Consider the following 20,565-nt stretch of genomic DNA (forward strand, 5'->3'; position numbering starts at 1 on the left):
GTCTCCTACATCATTCCTATGTGGCAGTGTTTCAAGATGTTTTTACAGCATACTTTCTGTTTTCAGCTGTCATCGGCCATGATGCAGTGCCTGAAATAGTCTCATAACATGTAAAGGAGATGATCTTGGACTGAATGTAGGTACCTGAGTAGAAAGTAAATAGTCTGGTGGCCTTACTAAGATTACAGAAAAAACTGTATATTGACCTAGGAATCCATGGAGAAGTATAAGGTATGTGCCAAAAAAACAGTATTTGTCTCCAAACAGACAGGTGTCAAGCATATTACTTAGGCAAAGTCAATGCAGCTGAAAGAGTTAAATATGTTTGCACTTAAGCTTTTACAAAGGAGGTGAAAAGTGATCAAGTAAATTGATGATGTAATTCCACACTTGCGGTAGATGGCACTTCCCTAAAATTATTAGCTTGGCTTATGCTATTAAATATTAATTTATTTTTAAAACTGACATTAGAGTGACTACGGGTATAGTAATGAGCTCTATCCGTGATTTTGTGTATCCATTTAAAAATATGTTTTCAGCATTTCTAGAGAGGCTTTCTAGCTTAGGTTTGCTTGAACAATGCATTCAATTGTTTTCTGCTAGTCAAGAACATGCACTATGTCCTATGTAAAGTAAGTAGGTTGCCTCAGTCCAGATCATGTGAATAGGTGTGTACATGTGACATACCACAACTTCGTAGTGTTTAATATTTTTGTGGCAATTTTCATAAATGTTTGCACTGATCCAGAACTCTTTGGAGTCTCTGTAATTTTGATACTGACTTGAGTGGTTTGATAATGTCCTGAATAAGCAGAAAAGTAAATTATTTGCTGAGCCTCTTAAGGAGAACACTTCCAAAATAACGGAGGAAAACATGCCACTGCTTATCTTGTCCACACAATAACTGTTCTGCAAATAAACAGAGGACTTGAAGTTTAAGTAGTCACAGTCCAGCCTAAAATCCACTTCGATTTTAAACACAAAATAACCTTTTCCATTGTGCTTAAATGTATATATTTAGGTAGATGAATTTGCATCATTTTGCCTGGATAGGGATAGTGCTAGATGTTCATAACAAGACAAATATTCTAAGACAAGTAGTAGCCTTCATACCTACATAACATTGTAATATTGGCTAAGATCATACATGAGAAACAGCAGCTCGAGCATTGTCAGAAAGCTCTGCTGATCAAGGTCTTGTTCCAGTATTCAGAACTGTCCTATCAAATTACTACACTCAAGAGAAGAGTTAAGAGTGTTGAATAAGTAAAAGTATTCTAATTATAGCATCTCAGGCATATTAGATACACAAATGTTTAACTGGGTCAGTTCATGAAAAAAAAGCAACTGGCCAAGCATTATCATCAGTATAAAAAATAACAGGAATTACTGCATGAATCCTGCATGCCCACCTGCTCTAGATTACTTTCTCTTTGTGCATTCAGCAAAAAAATGCTGCTGAAAGAAACTTTCATGAGCACAGTTAGAAAATAAGTTGTCCTCAGAGAAAATATTTTCTTACTCTCAAATAATGGGAGGTTATCTTATTCCCTTTTAAAGGGTTAAAACTTGTATGCTTCTTTAGGGACCTTTTGAGAAATTCATTATTATTACTACTGTGTTTATTTTTGTCATGGTTTTCTGCATCTTGCTAAATTCCTGGCTCCATAATATGCTTCACATTATGCTTCACAATGCATGCCGTGGGAACACGGTGATTCATATGAAAATAAAATTTCGTAATTTCATAGTTCTTTCATTTCTGATGATTTTTCCATTTCATTGAATGGTACTTTGGTTTTCTGAGAAAAGATGAACATATTTTCTATTCATATTCTTGCATGAATTCAAGTAAACTATTTGTTTCAGTGAAGACACTCTAGACTTAATACAGAACAAGGGACAATTTTGCATATTTTAATGATAGCAGTTTGGGAAAGATTCCAGGAATTCCACATTCGGTGCAACATCGGTGTATTTTTTTGTTTCTGGTTTCTTTGCGGGAGCTGGGAGTTGCTTTTTTTTCTATTAATCTTACATCCAGTTTTGATTTTTTTTCATCTAAAGAATAAAATTCAAAATAATTCACCAGCAATATCTTCACTGACCTGCTTCCAGCACTTTCTTGGAAATGCATCTTTCCAGAAGCCCTCAGCTGAACTGCTGATTAGAGAAAACAGCAGCTACATAACAGTCCACAGTAAGTCTAAATAAAGAATTGGGGCCTGAGACAGTCAGTGAAAAACTAGTGGTTCCAGTTAGAACTGCAGGATGTGTAAAAGGTGTTGCTGTGATTATCTGAATTGATACTGGCTCAGGAGAAGGAGGTAATAATTGTGTTCTTTCAGAAAGCCCCATGGGATTTTAAAGTGATCAGCAGTGACAGAGCTATAAAACAGGTGTGTAATTGGAATGTGAATCAGTGTTTATCAAAAATGGTGAGCATTCAAACAATTCCTTTATCTATCCTGGGTGCTCTTCCATCTAAGGTAGGCTAAACCAAGTGCTGCTTAGCTTTTATGAACCATAGCTTAGTCTGTTATGATCTATAGTTTATAGCTTTACAACCCGTAATTACTACAGTATGTTTTGTCACCTTTCTTTCACTCTCTACATCAACTCCACAGTAAACATTTTGTTCCTGAGAATATCAGAATGTTGGTGTCTGCATTTTATTTCTCAACAGCCATATAGACTGAACCAGTTTTACTTCACGACTTTCCGAATAACACTTCTGGCACTGTAGTCTGAGGCACTTAACACTGTCAGGTTTTGACTGTTTCATACTCCTTCACTGAAAGTGATTAAGATCCTTCAAAGCCAAAGCCTGTATAGATAGACATCAAAAAAAATAGGTTCGTAGCAAATGGCCATGAATGTAGAAATATATTGACACTGACAAGGCATATCTTTTCTTTGTAGCATAGTCAAGATATGGCTAACGCTTTATTTCTGCTTGACATCAGCATTATAATCTCCAAGTTGTTCTTGCCTAAGTGTTTTCCCAAAGTTACTAGAGACACGTGACCATGATTTAAATAACTTCATGAATGAACATAGGAGGGCTGGCTTCATATGCACACATTTTTCCTTTATGACTTTTCAAAGGACACCGTGGCTGGTGTTCATAACCAAACATTTGTTGTTTATCCAACATCTGTCATCTTTCTAAGCCTATCCTGATCATTTTTATAACTAAAATCAGGTGTTACGCTATCATTTGTGTTCTTCACTGACATCAGTCAGCTGTAATCAATGGAACCCATCACTTAAGAGTGACAACAGTTCTCCTTCGAGAAAGTGAATGCAGCTGCCATGTATTCTGCAGAATATAGCAGAATTAGTAATAACCATAATATGCTGGAGGTCCACATTGAAAATGTTACTGTTAGAAGAGGGGGAAAGAAGGGGAGCTAAGAGTTAGCTGAGGAGTTGAAAATCATGATAAGCATTGAGGAGGTAACTGAGATAGAGAAGAGGTGAAATAGAGAAAGAGAATAATTGTGCTTAAAGGAGCTTTCCACCAATACGTCTTGAAGCTAAGCACATAGGAGGCCAGCTTAATTATCTTGTTTTTCCAGATTGGGAAAGAGAGAGATGGGGAGAGGAAGTGACTCCTGGCCACAGCCACAGAACTAGATACCGAACTGCAGTTTACCTGACTCCACTGTAGCACATCCCTATCAGAAGCAAGAAATAAACCTTCAAAGAAACAAAGAGATGGGGAAAGGGACCAGAGAAACACAAGAGAAAAGGCTATAAAAAGACACATAAAACCCATGCAGTATGAAACCATATAAAGAATGAAAAACAGGAGCAATAGAAAATGAAGGCTATGGAAAGCAGAAAATATATAAAAAGGAAAAAATGAGAGAATTAATTATATGGACGAAGCTAAGATTAGAAAAAATATTTTTACATTTTTTTTGTGTGTTGTTTTCATGACAGAATAGTGAAATGACTTTAGGTCTGCTTTGAGCTATTTTAAACCAATATTGGTTTGGGGATGATTGTTAGGCTTAAGTGTTCTGATTGAATATATATTAGGACAAGGGTTATATAACATGCAGACTAAAAAAAGAAACAGCACTCCGTAGCAAATACTGATTTCAGTAAAATACTATGTGGGAAGGACACATTTTTCAGGAAAGATAGTACCATTAAGGAGCTCAATCCCAACAAATGTCAAAGATGTTGCACCAGTGCCATGTAGACAGGCACTCCATATAAACTACGCATTTTACATCATTCTATACTGGTTAAGCAATTTGATACTGCTTTTTGTACCTTATGTTTTAAAACCCAAACTAATTAAACTATGAAGACTTGTTATAAATACACGCATTAAACATTGTATTACACATTTTAGTGCCTGTATATTTTTAAACATTTGGTAATTCCTTAACTATGTTTCTAATAATGTTTTTGTCTATTCTAACATCTCATAAACCAACTGTGCTGTAACCCTCAAATCTCAGATTTCCAGATTCCTAGTCACCTACTAGAATGATATATTTTCTCCCAGCTCTGTTGAATGACAAGATGAATGACTGCAAACTCATTGTTACTCTTCGTTTCATTGTTATTCAAGTCACTTCACTGCACTTTCTCTATAGGCACAAAACATTCAGGGATGGATTATCTTTTCAAAATGGTAAGAAAGCTATGAGTGCTAAGCACCATGACTAGCTCAGATGGTGTACTGAGAATAATGTAATTTGGACAGCTAGTAGAGATAAGCAAATGCAAGTATCTCATTACCCAACAGTTTACTACAGTAATCCCACTATCTTGTTTTTAGGGAGTATGTATCTGTTTGCAAGTGCAGAGTGACAGGTGTGACAGGTTTGTAGGCAGTCACAGATGATGGGAAGCTCCTGTCAGCTGACAGATTAAGATGTCCTTGCATTGAGCAAGAGTAGCAGGAGCAACTGCTCACACAACCTTTGTGTGTGTGGTTTTTGTAGTGTTGAGAATCTGGACTCAATTCCTTCATTTTGAGAACAGCTGATGTTTACCTATGCACATCACAAAAATATTCCCTGGGTTGTATATGCTGCAAAAGCACAGAGAAAGACTATTCCTACCTTGTAGAGCTTAACCTCTAAATATAAAAGGCAGATTAAAGTTGGTATGGGAAATAGACGGAGAGTGGACTGGCCGAGATCAGAGCAGATCAGTAACACTGTGAGAGTATGTTATGGTATAACCCCAGCCAGCAGTTACGCACCTTGCGGCCACTCACTCTCTCCCCGCTGGTGGGATGGGTGAGAAAATCAGAAGGGTAAAAGTGAGAAAACTTGTGGGTTGAGATAAAGACTGTTTAATAGGTAAATCAAAAGCTGTGCATGTAAGCAAAGCAAAACAAGGGATTCATTCACTGCTTCCCATGGGCAGGCAGGTGTTCAGCCATCTCCAGGAAAGCTGGGCTCCATCACGCCTAACGGTAACTTGGGAAGGCAAACACCATCACTCTGAACATCCTCCCTTCCTTCTTCTTCCCACACCTTTTGTTGCTGAGCATGGCATCATATGATATGGAATATCCCTTTGGTCACTTTGGCTCAGCTGTTCCAGCTCTGTCTCCTCCTAACTTCTTGTGCACCCCCACCCTACTCACTGATGGAGTGAGAAGCAGAAAAGGCCTTGACTCTATGTAAACACTACGCAGCAATAATGAAAATATCCCTGTATTATCAACACTGTTTTCAGCACAAATCCAAAACATAGCCCCATACGAGCTACCATGAAGAAAATTAACTCTATTTTAGCAAAAGCCAGCACAGAGTACCTGAATCCCAATCCAGTAGGCTGCCACCTCAGACTTGGAGCTGTACTGCCAAAATGGCAGGCACCCAAATAAGCTTTATCACATCAGATTCTCCTGCTACTTTTTGGAGAGAAACAGGCACACTCAGAGGGAGATTCAACCCCCAAACACATGCACCACCCTCTCGAGGTAGGCATTGCTCTCACTTGCGTAAAGTGGGAGCTATGTACTGAGTATGCACTTGGGCAGGCCAGTGATATACCTCAAACATAGTACATCCCTAAAACCTGACTATCCCTTACACAAACACATACAAAAGCACATAGAGTTACAAACTTGGGAAGTATGAGTATGTAGATAATTAGCCAAGCAATAGTTTGCCATATTCTTCACTCATTGTTACTTCTGATTTCTCACAACTGGTACAAACTAGAGGCAGGTGAAAGCTTTTAGCTCTCTCCTTTTGTTGGGGGGCTGATTCTACCCAGAATCCATGGTGGATTTGAGTTGGGTGGTTTCATTCCTTCAGTCCTGCTACTTAGAAACTCCATTAAATCACAAATAGACTTCATGCATCCTTATGCATTGGTAATAAAATGATGTCTAATAAATTCTAATACAGTTGTGCCACCAGCATAGAAGAAATTACCTGTAATACCAAGAAATCCTACCTCCTTGTATTGATTTCGGTTCAGAAATACTTCATAACACAAAGGCCCACAGACCCAGCAGATGCCAGGCTAATCGATTCTGGGCTGAAATAGGAGGGTGCCCTCAAAAACCACTAAGTGGTTTTGTTCCATTTCTATTTTGTCCCTTAGAAAAATGAAGTCTTGCCCTGGAAGATTCATTGAGATTGTGAAGGAAAAATAGATGTTTTATGCATGATAAGGTGGTTTTTACAAAGAATGTGGTTCATTCATTCATGTGAACAGAAATCTAAGATAAAATTACAGTGTTAAATTATGCCTACTTTGGATATATTTGTGTGCTATAAAATGTGTGCTAAAGTAAAGGGAAGAAGTACTTTTTGTTCCCTGGGAAGTTGCATATCAACGCTTTTCCCCAAAGATTCGGACGTCTTGTCTGACACGTCCACTGTGTCTTTAGCTTTTTAAAATAAGTTAAATTCTTGTCAGTATCAGTTGATTTCTTAGTTGTATTATGGTACGTAATGCAAATACTACTAGCGAACAATTACTTACATCTCTGCTTAATTACACTTTGTAATTTTTCTCTGCAGGTATTTTATGTGCAGAGCTGTACTGGAACATATGCTAATACATAACAAAGGACAGTCACTACATAAATCCTTAGGGCCACATTGCAAATGGCTACTACACTGTCTATATGGTTTTAGGTGCCCGCTGTAGCATTTAAACGCCAGACAGCAATAAGCAATTTTCACGGTTTCAGCTGGGATAGATTTAATTTACTTCTAGCAGTGGTATTGTGCTGTGTGTTGGATTTAGTATGAGAAGAATGTTGATAATACATTAATGCTTTAGTTGTTGCTAAGAAATGTTTATACCAAGTCAAGGAGTTTTCCATGAGGAGGCTGCTGGTGCATAGAACCCAAAAGAAGACACAACCAGGCAGGACAGCTGACCCAAACTGCCCAAATAAATATTGCATACCATATGACATCATGCTTGGTATATACACTTGGGGAGTTGGCTGGCAGGGGCGGGCAATTGTTGCTCAGGGACAGCCTGGGTATAGGTTGTGGATGGTCAGCAATTGCGTTGTGCATCAAAGGTGGGGGTTTTTTTAAGTTCATTTTTTCCACTTGGTTTAGGCAGGGTTCTAGGGGACATTTCACAAACAGAGGATAAGACGTATACTATAAATCGTTTTTTATTGCATTATGATATGCAGTTTGGGCCATGGGACAAAAATTCAAAATAAAATGACATTTGTCATCTCAAACAAGATAGCCTCTAAAGGGACACCAAAAGGACAAAGGCCATGGCCATTAACAAGCAGCATTTGGCACCAAGGACCTGGCAACCGCACTATGTGTCTTCCAGGGGGGAGATTATTTTGGACTAGCTCTGGTCTGGTCCCATGAACAGGATGCCCATTGGCAGTGGAAGAGCCTGAGGCACGCTCAGTGCATCTCAGTGTCCCATCCTACACAAATCAAATTTACCTGTTCCAAGACCACTCTACAATGCAAATCAAAAAGGAGTAAATCAGAACAACCTAGAGCTTAGTTTCAGAGGTGCGCTCCTGATCTGAACTGTAACAGTAATGGCCAAAAGAATGTCTTTTATACTTTTTAGGTGTGATCCAAATTGCTATTAAAATCAATTCAAAGACTTGGTTAACTTCAGCAATGGAGCTTGCCTTCCACACAATGTGAAGGGAAGGGGTATGATTACTGGTCAAGAAAAGATGAAGGGAATAAGAGAGGGAGGAGTGACTGCATGTGCATTTTGTCAACCACCAGTGACACCTTTTCTGCAACTAATTATCTTTAAAACTGTGTGATTTCAGGGTGTGATTGAATGCAGGCATGGAAGACAAGGTATAATCATGGGAGGCAAAATTAACATCCTATTCTTGGCTCCTCTGTGCACTAGGAAGGATTGGATGGCTGCAGACCACAGTATTAATGACACCTTAACTATGACTCAGCCACTCGTCCAACAGAAGGGTTCTGGAACATGTGTTAAGGAATAATACAGTATATAGATACTCAAAGGGCTGCAGAAGTTGGACGAGGATTTCTTGAAGACTCCCAAATCAATAAGTGTACAAGGTCATGCTAGGACTCTTAAAGTATTTTCATGGTCTCAAGAGAAGGCTAATCATAGCTAGAATACAAATTTTTCCCCATCATGAAATATCCAAAATGCCTCTTATTTTGGCTGTTCTGTTGAATCAGTATTACCAGCTTTCCTTCCCCACTCACCCTTTCCCCCACCTCTCTACTTAACAGAATCCAACATCTCTTTGTGTAAATGAGCAAATTTTAGTATTTTAATCCGAACTGACTGCATCTGGATTGCTCCTTTGTCGTAATCAGTTTCTCAAACTTTGTGGAATATGCATGAAGTACCTCAAGCTAAAGATGAGGCAAATGAAACTAAATCCTAGAGGGAGATGGACTAAGCACTGGCTAAATGTCCAAGATGTCAGAAACTGCAGAAAACAGAGCACGGAGAACAACAAAGATCTTAAAGCGCACCTGCTTTGCAAATAGAGCCCAATGGCTGCATGATGTGAACACCGAGGTCAAAGATTTCCAGCTGAAGTGTTAAAAACTGGAAATTTCAAACTTAGAAACTACCTTCAGCCAAGTAATTGTGAGGAGGAGGGGAGGGATCAACACAATTTGTGTCATCCCTGAATTGTTGCAGCCTGATGAAATGAAAAAACATATTGAGCCGTCAATTTCTATATTATGCTTAGATTACCTCACTTAAGCTATGAGTTTAAATCATGCTGTGTTTACAGAAAGCTCCCATTTAAGTAAATGATTGAACAGTGAAAGAAAGTTATTAAGGCTTCATTATTATTTGAATTCTTGTTATTCACATGGAAACTCTCAGATCTCCCTGTTTTGTTTGGCATCTATAAAACTCTTCATGCATGGGTTGGTCCGTGACTACAAAAGACCCCCTAACAACCTCAGTGCTTCATGTTCCCTTCTGCCAAGGATAATTCTTCTTAAACTCAGTGTATTAAATGTTTCCTCAGCTTGTACTTATCCCTTGATGAAAGCTCATGTTCTGCTTTCATCACTAAAAATAATTGTGTTTATAAATCTAGCGACAGATGTCAGGAACTTATCTCCTTACCATGGCAGAACATACCTCAACTACTCGCCAGATCGGGGATTAGCTGTGGGGGGGAAGGAGGAGCGGACATGAAACCACGGTGTCTCACTGCCTCCCTTGAAACATTCAGCAGAAACGAATGGCGGAGAAGCAGGCGCCCTGCCGCCGTCAGGCTCCCGAGCTAACGTGCTGCTGGGGTGAGCGGGACGCAGCCCCGCACCGGGCTGGCCGCGGCAGAGGCCTGTCCCCCGCTTCAGGACGCAGCTGCTGAGAGGAACGGGCCCCGCGCTGCTCTCAGGGGCAGCTTCCCATCACCCGCCGCCGCCAAAACCCAACGAACCCCCAACGGCCGCCCCGCGCGGAGACCCCACCCCACCCCACCGCCCGCTCTGCCGGAAGCGGCTGCCTGCGGACCGCCCCGCCTCCTGCCGGAAGCTGGTTCCGCCCGCGCGCACCGGCGGACTGGCTCGTGCCCGACCGCGCGCGCCCGCTCCCCTCCGCCCTCCCCCGCCCCCGCCTCCGCCGCGCGCGGCCGCGCGCGCACTGCGCCTGCGCGCCCCGGCGCCTGACTCCCTCCTCTCGTGCGGCGTAAGGGGCGGAGCCGCGCCCGCTGACGCTCCTGCCTCTGCGGCGGGCGCCGGCGCGACGCAACCCGGCTCCCCCCACCCCCCCGGCCCCGCCCTCCGCCGCGGGCCGCGCGCGCCGCCGGCTGTGCGAGCGGGGGCGGCGCCAGGCGGCACCAGGGCTCCCCCCGCCCGCCCCGCCCTCCGCACTCGCTCCTCCAGCGGGCAGCGGAGCTCGCCCCGCCGCCGCAGGTGAGACGGGGGCAGCGCGGGCGGGACGGGCCGCGGGCAGCCGCCCGGCGCCTCGCCGCCGGGGCTGCGGAAGGGGAGGGCGCAGGGACCTCTCCCCGCCCGCCGCCGGCGGGGCGCTCCGGGGAGGGGGAGCGAGCGGGCGGGCGAGTGGGGGCTCCCGGCGGCCCCGCGCCCGCCGCTGTCCCTCCCGCCCGGGGGTCGGTATTGGGGCGCGGCTGCTGCCCTGCCGGCCCTGGCCGGCGGTTTCTGCCGGCCGGCCGCACCTTGAGGTGTGGGGAGAGGCGGGCGCGGCCGCGGGCGTGGCCCGGAGCCTCCCGTGGGGGCCCGGGGACCGGCACCCGGCTGCTCCCTGAAGGTTACGGGCGTCCACCTTGGGGGCCTCCCGCCCCAGGCCTGCCGCTGCCCGCCCGGGCGGTGAGGGGAGCCGGCAGGGGGTGTCGGGGCGACGGAGCCCCCGGGGTGGGGGTGCGGCTGCGTCCGGCCGCCTCCTGTTGCCACGGGAGCGGTGGCGGCGTGAGGCAGGTGCGGCGTCCCCGCCGCGGCCGCGTCCTCAGGGCGCGGGGTGACCGCGGCCAACGCCCGCACCTGCGGAGGGCGGGGCGCGGCAGCGCCTTCGCCCCGAACAAAGGGGCCGCGCCTGGGGGCCGGCGGGGGAAGGAGCCGGAGCTCTCGTCCTCGGGCCGGCATGGACCGAGCGGCTGCTGCGGCGACGGCTCCTGCCGTGGCGGCGTGTCAGCGGCCGGGTGCGTGTGTGTGCGTGTGCTGCAGTTCGAGGACGAGTAAAGAGCGGCGTTTCTGCAACGCTTAATTGCTGCTCGCTTTCGTGTGCTGTTCTTTTCTTGTAGTAGTACGCGTTAAAAGGCGTTGCTGCTAACTATGGCTTGTGTTTGCCTGCAACAAAAGGAAAAGAAGTGCAAAGTGTGGCTATTAAGTAAAAGAGCCTTCGAGCGCTCATGTATTTGATTAGGTAAATAATTTGGTATTTACTTTTGGCTTTCTTTTAAATGGAAGCTAATAGCTTCAGCTCCTTCCCCTTACTTGAGTCTCTTACAAAATGAAGATGTTAAGTGGGCCATATGTATCCCAAGAGTCACCTGGAGAGACAATTTTATGTATGATGCATGTGTCTGTTTTGTGACATCACTGGACTGTCCTGGCAGAAAGATTGCCAAAATGTTTATTTTCAGACTCAAAGTGACGCTAATGTTTTGTTTCGAGCTTGCATTTCGAGTTCTCATTGGAAAGAGACTTTGCATTCTGCAGTGCAAACAGATACACTTCCACAAGTGGAAGCAAGATGTGCCACTGCTGGCATTTCAGTATCTGGAGACAGGTTATGGAGCAGTCTGCACAAAAAGCTGTCAGTTTTTCTTTGTCTTTTCCAGTGAAAGTTAAACTGAAAAGTGAGAAGCTCCTTGGAGGAGGGCTGCATGGGCTGGGAGAAGATATTGGCATTCTATTAGTTATCAGCACAACTAAGAATGATTGTAACTGGATCCTTAATTAAAAATTCTCTTTCTTCTTTTCAGCCAGTTTATTCATCTAATAGCATGTACCTAAACATTTAAATTTTAGGAAATTGTGAGCATTCTTAATAGAATGAAGAACAACTATGTGATGTGTAAATCTCTGATGTAATTTAAACCCTTTAGTCTGTGCTTGTGAGACAGCTTGTCAGGCATTTTTTGTGGAAGCCTCCAAATGGTAGGAGTTATAGTTATTGCCAGTGCTAGTGATGTTTACCCTTTTTTACTTTTCTGTAAAAAATGGGAGAATGTGACATACTGTTGCACTAAAAGATTAAAAAAAACCCCCTTCAGTCCACTGCATGAGGGGTCAACTGAGGGCTTAAAGAAGCTGTGATACTAAATAGTCAATGTACTCCTTTACTACTGGAAGTTCCTTGATCTCAGTCTTCACTTCATCGTGTTCTTCTGAATTTGAAGAAGGGAAAAAATATAGCCATTTTAAGGTGGAGTCAGTATTTTGAGTTGCATGCACTTGGACAATGTTGAAATAATGTGATTTTTTTTTAAGACCTTAAAGAGAAAGCTAGAATGCCCACCAGCTATGCATTTGTTATTATCTGTGTCACCTGTGGGCATGTACTCTTTACATAAATAACCCACAGAAATACTAGGCTATTCATGAGAAAAAGGAGTTAGGGAGGGAGATAGAGAGAGATGTGGCTGTGAGGCTAAGGCAGTACTGTCTGAAAGCAATCAAGGAAGAACATAAGACTGTTAAATGAGTGTGTTGGAGACCCTGAAGTGGTCCATGTGTCTTCTATATTCAGACTGACTTCCATAAAAACAGTTGTGTTCTTAACCTCAGTCAGGTGATGCACTGACATCCCTTTAGTTTTTCTAAGGGATTACCATGAAACAGGGATGTTCCATCCAAGATGAGCTTTTACTCTTGTTAAATTTCAAGTGCATCTGACTTGGAAGAAAATAATTGCTGAAGCAAAGGGTGTTGCTGTCTTGGAAACTGATGTATGGTAGTCTCTGGTATCAAAGAATGGGGTACAGTGTCTTGTTACATAAAAAGTTGTTTAGGCAGCTGCTTTTCAGCTAATTGCCAACAAGGTTATTTTCCCTGCAATTTCACAAATGAAGAAGAAATAATTGTATGAGAAAAATCTTGGAACTTTGTGAATAGATTTGTTTGTTTTGCCAACCCAGCAAGTGCTATAGGATATAGCGGTCCTGGGAATAGAGTCGCTGATCACATGCGTGGTGTGTTCTGTACAGGGAACTCCCACCCTCTTGAGAGTGCTTACAGCCAGCTTCCAGTAAACTTCTAATGGCTCCAAGCTATTGAAATTACTTTGTGTCTCAATTGAAATTTATTTTAAGTGATCCAGGTAGTTTGGTAGGCTAGTGACAGCATTCTTGTGAACATATTATAGGCTGCCCACATCACACATGCAATTATGGGACAACCGTTTTAAGTCTCCTTCCTACCTTATGAAGAATTGATGTGAGGAACTAAGAAAATAGAACAGTTGGTATAATTACTGTGCCTCCACTGAATGTTCTGCAAAATGTTTTACATTTTATAAATTACTAAGTAGGGAAGAAATGGTTTTATGTTATTAGTCTGTTGCCATACTTAAAATTGGCTCTTGGGGTGGTTGTGAAATGTTATTGGTAAGTCTTACTGTCTGCAGAGTCTGAAATTATTTCTAGTCTTTGTGGATGTAAAAAACTTAGAGTCCCTTTAACTACAGCAATTGTGTCTTACAGACGGACCAGGGAGTTATTACATCCTGTTTTGCTTCCCATCGTGTTTTCTTAACTACTGTGAGTCAGAGCAAGCACCTACCAACCAAGGATTTGTCAGTGGGCACAGCTGTTTGTCAAATCTCTTTGGTAGATGTGTAACCCACAGCCAGCAGGTTAGGCTTATATTGCTGAGTCTTAGGAGCTCTACACAGCAGCAGAAAAATCTGAAATTCCTACAGGAAAACCAGTGCTGTATTTAGGAGTGAGAGCAAGCTGGAAAGAAAAGTAGTATAAGCTAAGTAGCACTGCCTTAGAATGACCCAATGTGAGAACTGATTGCCTTTGTCTAGAGGGTGGCTTAGTCTTTACTACTAATGTTTTGTTTAGGATTAGTTTTGTCTGTCAAAATTCCTAGCACCCTTGGGGCAACACTGAAGTGTCCAAGCTGTGCATCAAGGGGAAGAATGGAGAAAGAGGTGTGTTGGAGAGGTCAGACAACATAAAGAGAGGAGATGTAATGAAAAAGACAGTTACTATAGAGAATTCAAAATAAACTATGCTGTAATCAGTTTATAATGCTAATATGGAGAGGAGCCAAGAATGCAAAGAAGGTAGCACAAACAAGAGATAGAGTTGGTTGCATAGTAACTCTGCGATTCTTACTTTAGTGGAATTGCTGATGCTTATTTTGTGATATTGGCTCCTTAGTTCAGGTAATTACAATATACATTGTATTCCTACCAGTACAATTCATTAATGTATTTTTCTCTGTAACAGTAAGTTTACTACATCATTTGATGCAAGTGTGTGGGAATGCCTGGTGCAGTGGCCCACAAGGTTTCATTTTAAACGTGGCATGTAGGTACACTGTATGACCCAACAAGTATTTCTGCAAATGATGGAAAATGTGATTTTGCAAAGGAGCTTGGCACCTGTGCTTAGTAGGTGGGTAGCAGGGATCAGCCATGCAGTCAGACCTTGGTACCTGTTTCATTTTACTCTCTGAAATGCCAACTTAATACCCTGCTGTGCTACTGTTAGGCTTGATCTTTAACTCCAATCCTTGTCTCCAGCAGTCTGAGAATGCTTATGTGTAACACCCACATATAGGCAGGCAGAAATGTTTCTATCAACATTAAACAGGGTGCTGTAAACATGGACGTCTTCCAGACATGAAACTTCTGTGAGGAATGTTAAAGGCCAGCTGTTTGTGGTGTAGTCCTTCTCTTTGCCAGTAGTCTCATTGAAGCCCATCAGACAGTGCAGGGTTAAGCTCATCTGTCATTTCAAGGCTGTCCCAGTGTTGTTCTGTTGGTATAGCTGTGCAGTTTCCTGAAAGCGCTTTTAGTATGGAAGTAGTTTAATTCCAGCAGCACTTTCCCCAGTGGGATTTGTTTCAGGCCTCAAACTAAAAGAAATTATACAGACAGAAGAACAACATTATCGTGACAGACTTCTGCAGAATTGCTGTGTCAGTCCCAAACCCCATCCTTGACTGGTGAGGTCAAGCCATGGAAGATGTTTGAGTAGATGGACGTGAAGACCCTACTCAAAGCAAGGCTGTTAGAAGCTCATTCTTAAAGTAAGCAAAACCAGTGAATTAAAGTGGTGATTGTATGGAAGAGCTATTTTGGAATGACACCACAACATTATAAAGTTTTTACACACTTAACCATCTAAATTAATTCCACCTTGTAGTGTAACATGCAAATAAAGCTTCATTCCAACCCTCAGCACTCTTGTATTTTAAGAAATAACACTTTAAATCACATACTCTTAACAACTAATTTCTGTAAGGTCAAAATTGTTTTTAACAGCATCCAAATTAAGAGTTCATTGCAATGCTTCAGTGACTGGTAGAGTATGGCCATGACTGATAGCTTAGTACACCTTATTGCAACTTGAATTCTCTGATTTTTTTATGCATTTATATTTTTGAAGTTGTCACTGAATAGAAAACAAATAGGAAATTTGTTTTACATTGATATAGTTCACATTATGAAGTCAATGATGCAGCACTATTCTGTATGAGTGTGATTTTTGAAAGCATCGTTTTGCTTCATGCTCCAGGTTGTGTATTTTTTGTCTGCTGCTGGTCTGGCATGATGGCTTTGAGATTCCAGCTCATTCATATGCACAGGAAGTAATAAACCAGGAAAACTTAACATAGACAGAAAACACTGCCTTCTGGACTCCTCTATACAGTCCAGTAGTGTCATTCAGAATTTAAAGAGCAGATGCATTAGGCTAAATATCGAAGTGCTTTCTGTTAAGCAAGTTCACCTTTAAAATGTTATTAAATGGTTAGTGTTGCAAGGAACAAAACATGGCTACATGTAACTTTCATAATGAAATTCAGCGTGGTCTGCAAATTTTTGGTGTACCCTAGTGGGAAGATAACCACTGTAACTTGAGATGCATAAAATGCTAGTACTTGTTTGTTTTTCCCTGTTTAATGAAGACTGGTAAGAACAATAATGAAAAATTAAAAGGCTGATGATAAGGAGGCTGCTAGTCTGAATTATTAATTTGGTTTGCATCAGTACTCATTTTGTTTTAGTGTATAGTGTAACATAAAGGACTGGTTTTAGAGCACTTAATTAAAAAAATACAGGTGCATTTGTTTCAGAAGTATTAAAAAGGCTGAAGTTAACCAAGTGTTTTTTCCAGGTGCAGCATTCTTTCTGGGAAGAACTTGTGTCTCAGGTGTGGTTGTGTAATGCCAGTTCAGCAGGAACTGTTGCTGCCTTTTAGAGGAGTTAAATTCTAAATCTTAATCCAAGCTGTGTCCAAGTCCTCTTTCTTATATCTTGTTTTGATAATACTTGGATCTTAAGTCATGATCTCAGCTCTTTACCCTTCTGCTGCGAGGGGAAAATACTCACTTTCAACCAATATATATTGCTTGTTGTTAATGTCTGTGTTCTTTGTTAAGGAATCCCATTGCAGGCATTGCCAACTGGGGTTTCCTGTGTTCAGAGCTAGGGAGGTTATAATCTGTAGATTGATGGTGTTCTTCCAGAGGCCAGCAGCTGGTCCACAAAATATTTTAGGAAAGCATGTATACATACTCCCATGCAACTGGTTCCCTGTCAACCATTACCTTTAGGCATATAGTTATAGTTTTACTGACAGGCTTGCAGTTACAATGACACTTAAAAGAAAGATTTTTATAGGGCAGCTGGTCACCAAAACGCTAGAATTTCTCAGTTCCTCTTTGCCCAAGGACCAGAGAGTAAGATATGAAATATTTGGGTTTAGAATAATTTAAAAACATTAGAAGGTCCTGGTTTTTATTTTGAGAAACTTCATTACTATCCTGTCTCTTTAACAGTTTTCATTGGATCTTATTGGGAAATTTGATCTTTTTAGGTAACTTGGTTTGGCACATGTTGAACGTTTCTAGTAGAAGAGTGTATGTTTTTATGAAAATTAAATAAAGGTTAACCTGTATGTGTTAAATTTTCTGTCTTGCAAAGGTTGAGCTTTATAGCTCTTGCAGTCAAAACAGACAGAGGAATGAAATAATCTAACAAAAGCATTCTTCTCTGCCAGATATGTGAGTTAGAAATTAGACCATGTGTATAACATGCATAGTTTAAGTGAGTTTCTTCAGGCTGGAGTATTTTGAAGAGCACTGCAAAAGCATATTAGTTCTAGTGATCTTTAGTGTAGTGAAGAAAACCATCTATTGCTTGAAAAGCAAAGTTTTATATTGTGTAATCTTTCTAATAGGTGTTACTACAATTTTAGAAGTTAAGACCTTTTTACAGATATAGGTAAAAAAAATAATTCTGGGAGGAGAAACTGAAGCAGAAAGATCTTATAGCCAAATAGTAGGTGATGGGTTTGTGTGTTGTTGTTTTTTTGTTTTGTTTGTTTTTTAATATGAACCATGAAATATCATAAGATAAAATACTGAAATGGTCATAACTAAGCCAGTCAGGATGGCATAGTTATTCTTGGATTGCCAGTAGTTTGAAGGAGTGATTTTTCAGAACGTAATTTCTGTTGCTCAGGAGACTAAGATCTTTCATGCTGACCATTATCTGTGAACAATTTGAATGGGTTTTAACAAAACCAACTTTTCCAGACTTAGACAGGACTCAGACTGTGTGTGTATTAAGGAAAAAAGAAAAAAGCTCTCAAGGAAAAAAAATAAAATAAGCTGCTGACTCTGTGGAGACCTGAAGCTATTAGAAGTACTGCAGCTGAATTGAAAGCATGCAAGTGATCAGCTGGAAATAAAATGTTTTCTTAAGTTAGTAGTAGTGAAGGTTTTGCAGACCAGAGGAAATCCTATATTACACCATGCAACATTGAAAAGATATTAGGTCACTTCTCACTGGAATTTAAAAGTTCATGTGTACAGAAAGCAATACAGCTTACCTGGTAGTGTTTAGCATTGCACCATCTGTAGAATTAAATCAATTAAATGTTGATAAAAATATCAGGTTTCACCATAGACAGATTTATATAGTAGTTCTTCACTGGGGGGACTGACCTTTAAAATAAACTGGATTTGGTCTGTGACCACCACTGGAATGCCTTTGGCTTTTGCATTGTGTTTGGCCGTAGGAAAGGAGATGCTTGAGACCCATCTAGTGATGTGCAATAGTATACAGTCCTCAAAGGGTGCCTTTGGAATGTGATTACAAAACTAATTTTTAGGTTGTTTATCAGAAGTTTTTGATAGTTTCTTTGTGTGGTTATACATATAGTCTAAGATGTACATACTTGTTTCTGCTTTCAGAAATTGATCCATGATTTTCACATATATTGCTGTACAAAGAACATTTTTTAGACAGCTTGTTCTGTTAAAACTACAGACTTACATTCTTGTCAGTTAACAGTTCTGCAATGTTCTGAATTACCAAGTGCACAATAAGAGCTATAAGAATTCAAATAGGAATTAAAACCAATTTTTAAAAGTTACTGCTTTACAATTTGAGAATATTTAACTTGGAAATGTCTTCTGTGGTACTACAAGAGAAGTCTGATCAGTATTTTAAGCAGGGCAAGATTAAAACCACCTTGCACTGAAACTTAATGTGGAAATTAATAAATTGACCTGAATATTAATAATTTCATACTAAGTTCATGAGCTGAATGCCATCTATTTTTGCCACTACAAGTTTTATGACCATAATGTGTGAAATAGCCACGAAACACTACCATGTATTATATGATTGGCAAGCATATATTGAACTAAAAGACAATTAATTGCCTGATTGTGTTTTTTAGGTCTACTAGATTGACTCTACTGATTTTTTTCAAGTCATAAATCTAATAGTTTTAGAATAAACAACATCTAAAAATGGGGAGGGATCAGAGTAAACACTGTTTCAACGTCATGAATGCTGTATTACCATACAACATCAGGTCTATAACCGCTTGTGTCCTTGAGTTACCTACTCAAAAGGTTAATGACTAGTCTTTGTGTATTTGCAAACCAGTCTCATTCAGTGAGTCATGCATATGAAATCCTCTTCCCCTGAATAAAACAGAAAAATTATTAGGATTTTAGGAGGAACAATTTGAACTGCATAAAATGTAAACAGGAGGAGAAGTTACTAGAACAAAATACGGCTACAAAAGTAATGCTCTTACAATAATACTACAAAAGAGTGCTTACACAATTGTAATTGGGTGGTAAAACAGATGGCAGAGTCATAAAATGAATGAAGTAACTTACTTTGCCAAGTCAGATTTCACTAATGAAATTTATTTGCTACAGCTGGGTGATTCCTTAGAGGATTAAAAGGAATTTTTTGAAATGTAAAATCCAACATGCTCCTATTTTATTAGGTTCCATTTGGCTGGTGTATTGATGCCGTCTGCCTGTGGGGAGAGAGAATGCTTGCCTGTATTTGTGAAGAGGTGGCGGAGAATTTGGTGGTACCTGCTGTTTGATGTTCAGTCCTGTGTGTTACACCATTTGTGCTGCAACCTTTGATATAAATGTGCTTGCACTTGCTGAAGCACTTGTTTCCTGCATCCTTCATGACAAGAGGCCAATTAATAAAATGTGAAGGATGGTGTATTTTGGTGTTCCTGCTCTGCTTTTGTTGGAACTTCATCCAGCTGGGCACTGACCACACGGAAGAAGGCAGTGCCTGCCTCCAGAAGGCTTTATTTGAAAGCTTAAAAGTTTTCCTATATCAAGAATTACATAGAAGCGCTATTCAAACAAGGCTTCTGTGTTCATTCTGTCTGTACTAATACCTTGAAAGAATTTAAGGGTGTTCATGTGAGTTTTCACCATAATACTATATGACTGGCTAATGAGGCAAAATAAGTTGTTTGAGCAGGATAAACTCCCTGAGCTATATCAGCATCAGAACTTGTCTCACTGTGAAGTGAGATGCCTGCAACACAACAATGCTTGCTTCTACCAGCCAGAACCCTGACCTATAGAAAGGTTGTGGATAGCATCTCTTCTCTAGATTCCATAAGAGTGTTGAGTGTAGCCTGCCATGAACATAGTGTAAGCTTGTTCTCGCTTTGCTGATGCCATTTGTTTCTAGATTTCTCTGTCACAAGTTAACTTTCTTGCCTATGGGGCAGTGAAACTATTTGGGTGGAGTTTTGATGTGCGGATCTTAAGTCATCCTTTCTGGCTGTAAAAATGACCATATGGATATTTGCTTTTTCTAGAAAATACATATCTGACATTCTGAACTTCTAAGTAAAGGAAGAGTATCAAGTCGTTAACAATTAAGGAGATACTCTGCTAGAGGAAAACCTGGTTTATGGACTTGTTCTGACAAACCTGATTTTTTCAAATATGTCTTTTGGAAGCCTTCTTCAGACTTTGTTTAAAGAATTTGCTTCATCAAGTCAGAATGCTTACATTAAATCTTCCTTAGATTTCTTTAGTGAATGTTGAAGTGTAAGTGTATGGGGCAAAAAGGACACAGTGGTGTTGCTGAGATTTCTTTTGAACTATTGTTGACAAAAGCAAGCTG

The 20,565-nt window shown here is 41.0% G+C and overlaps 1 protein-coding gene across 6 annotated transcripts in view; it reads left to right on the forward strand.

Annotated features, from left to right (window-relative positions):
* Positions 1-10,290: 10,290 nt before the first annotated feature.
* RALA (RAS like proto-oncogene A) overlaps positions 10,291-20,565 on the forward strand; it is a 183,272-nt gene continuing 172,997 nt past the window's right edge. For 5 of the 6 annotated variants that reach the window (XM_065628618.1, XM_065628623.1, XM_065628621.1 and 2 more), the window contains exon 1: positions 10,291-10,370. The gene's annotated coding sequence lies outside the window, so the exon portion shown is untranslated. Of the gene's footprint in view, positions 10,371-11,018; positions 11,114-20,565 lie in introns of those variants that run through there. The other variant, XM_065628619.1, reaches the window with a different exon arrangement.

This window comes from Caloenas nicobarica, chromosome 2 (assembly GCF_036013445.1).
Source record: "Caloenas nicobarica isolate bCalNic1 chromosome 2, bCalNic1.hap1, whole genome shotgun sequence".
NCBI classification, from domain to species: Eukaryota; Metazoa; Chordata; class Aves; order Columbiformes; family Columbidae; genus Caloenas; species Caloenas nicobarica.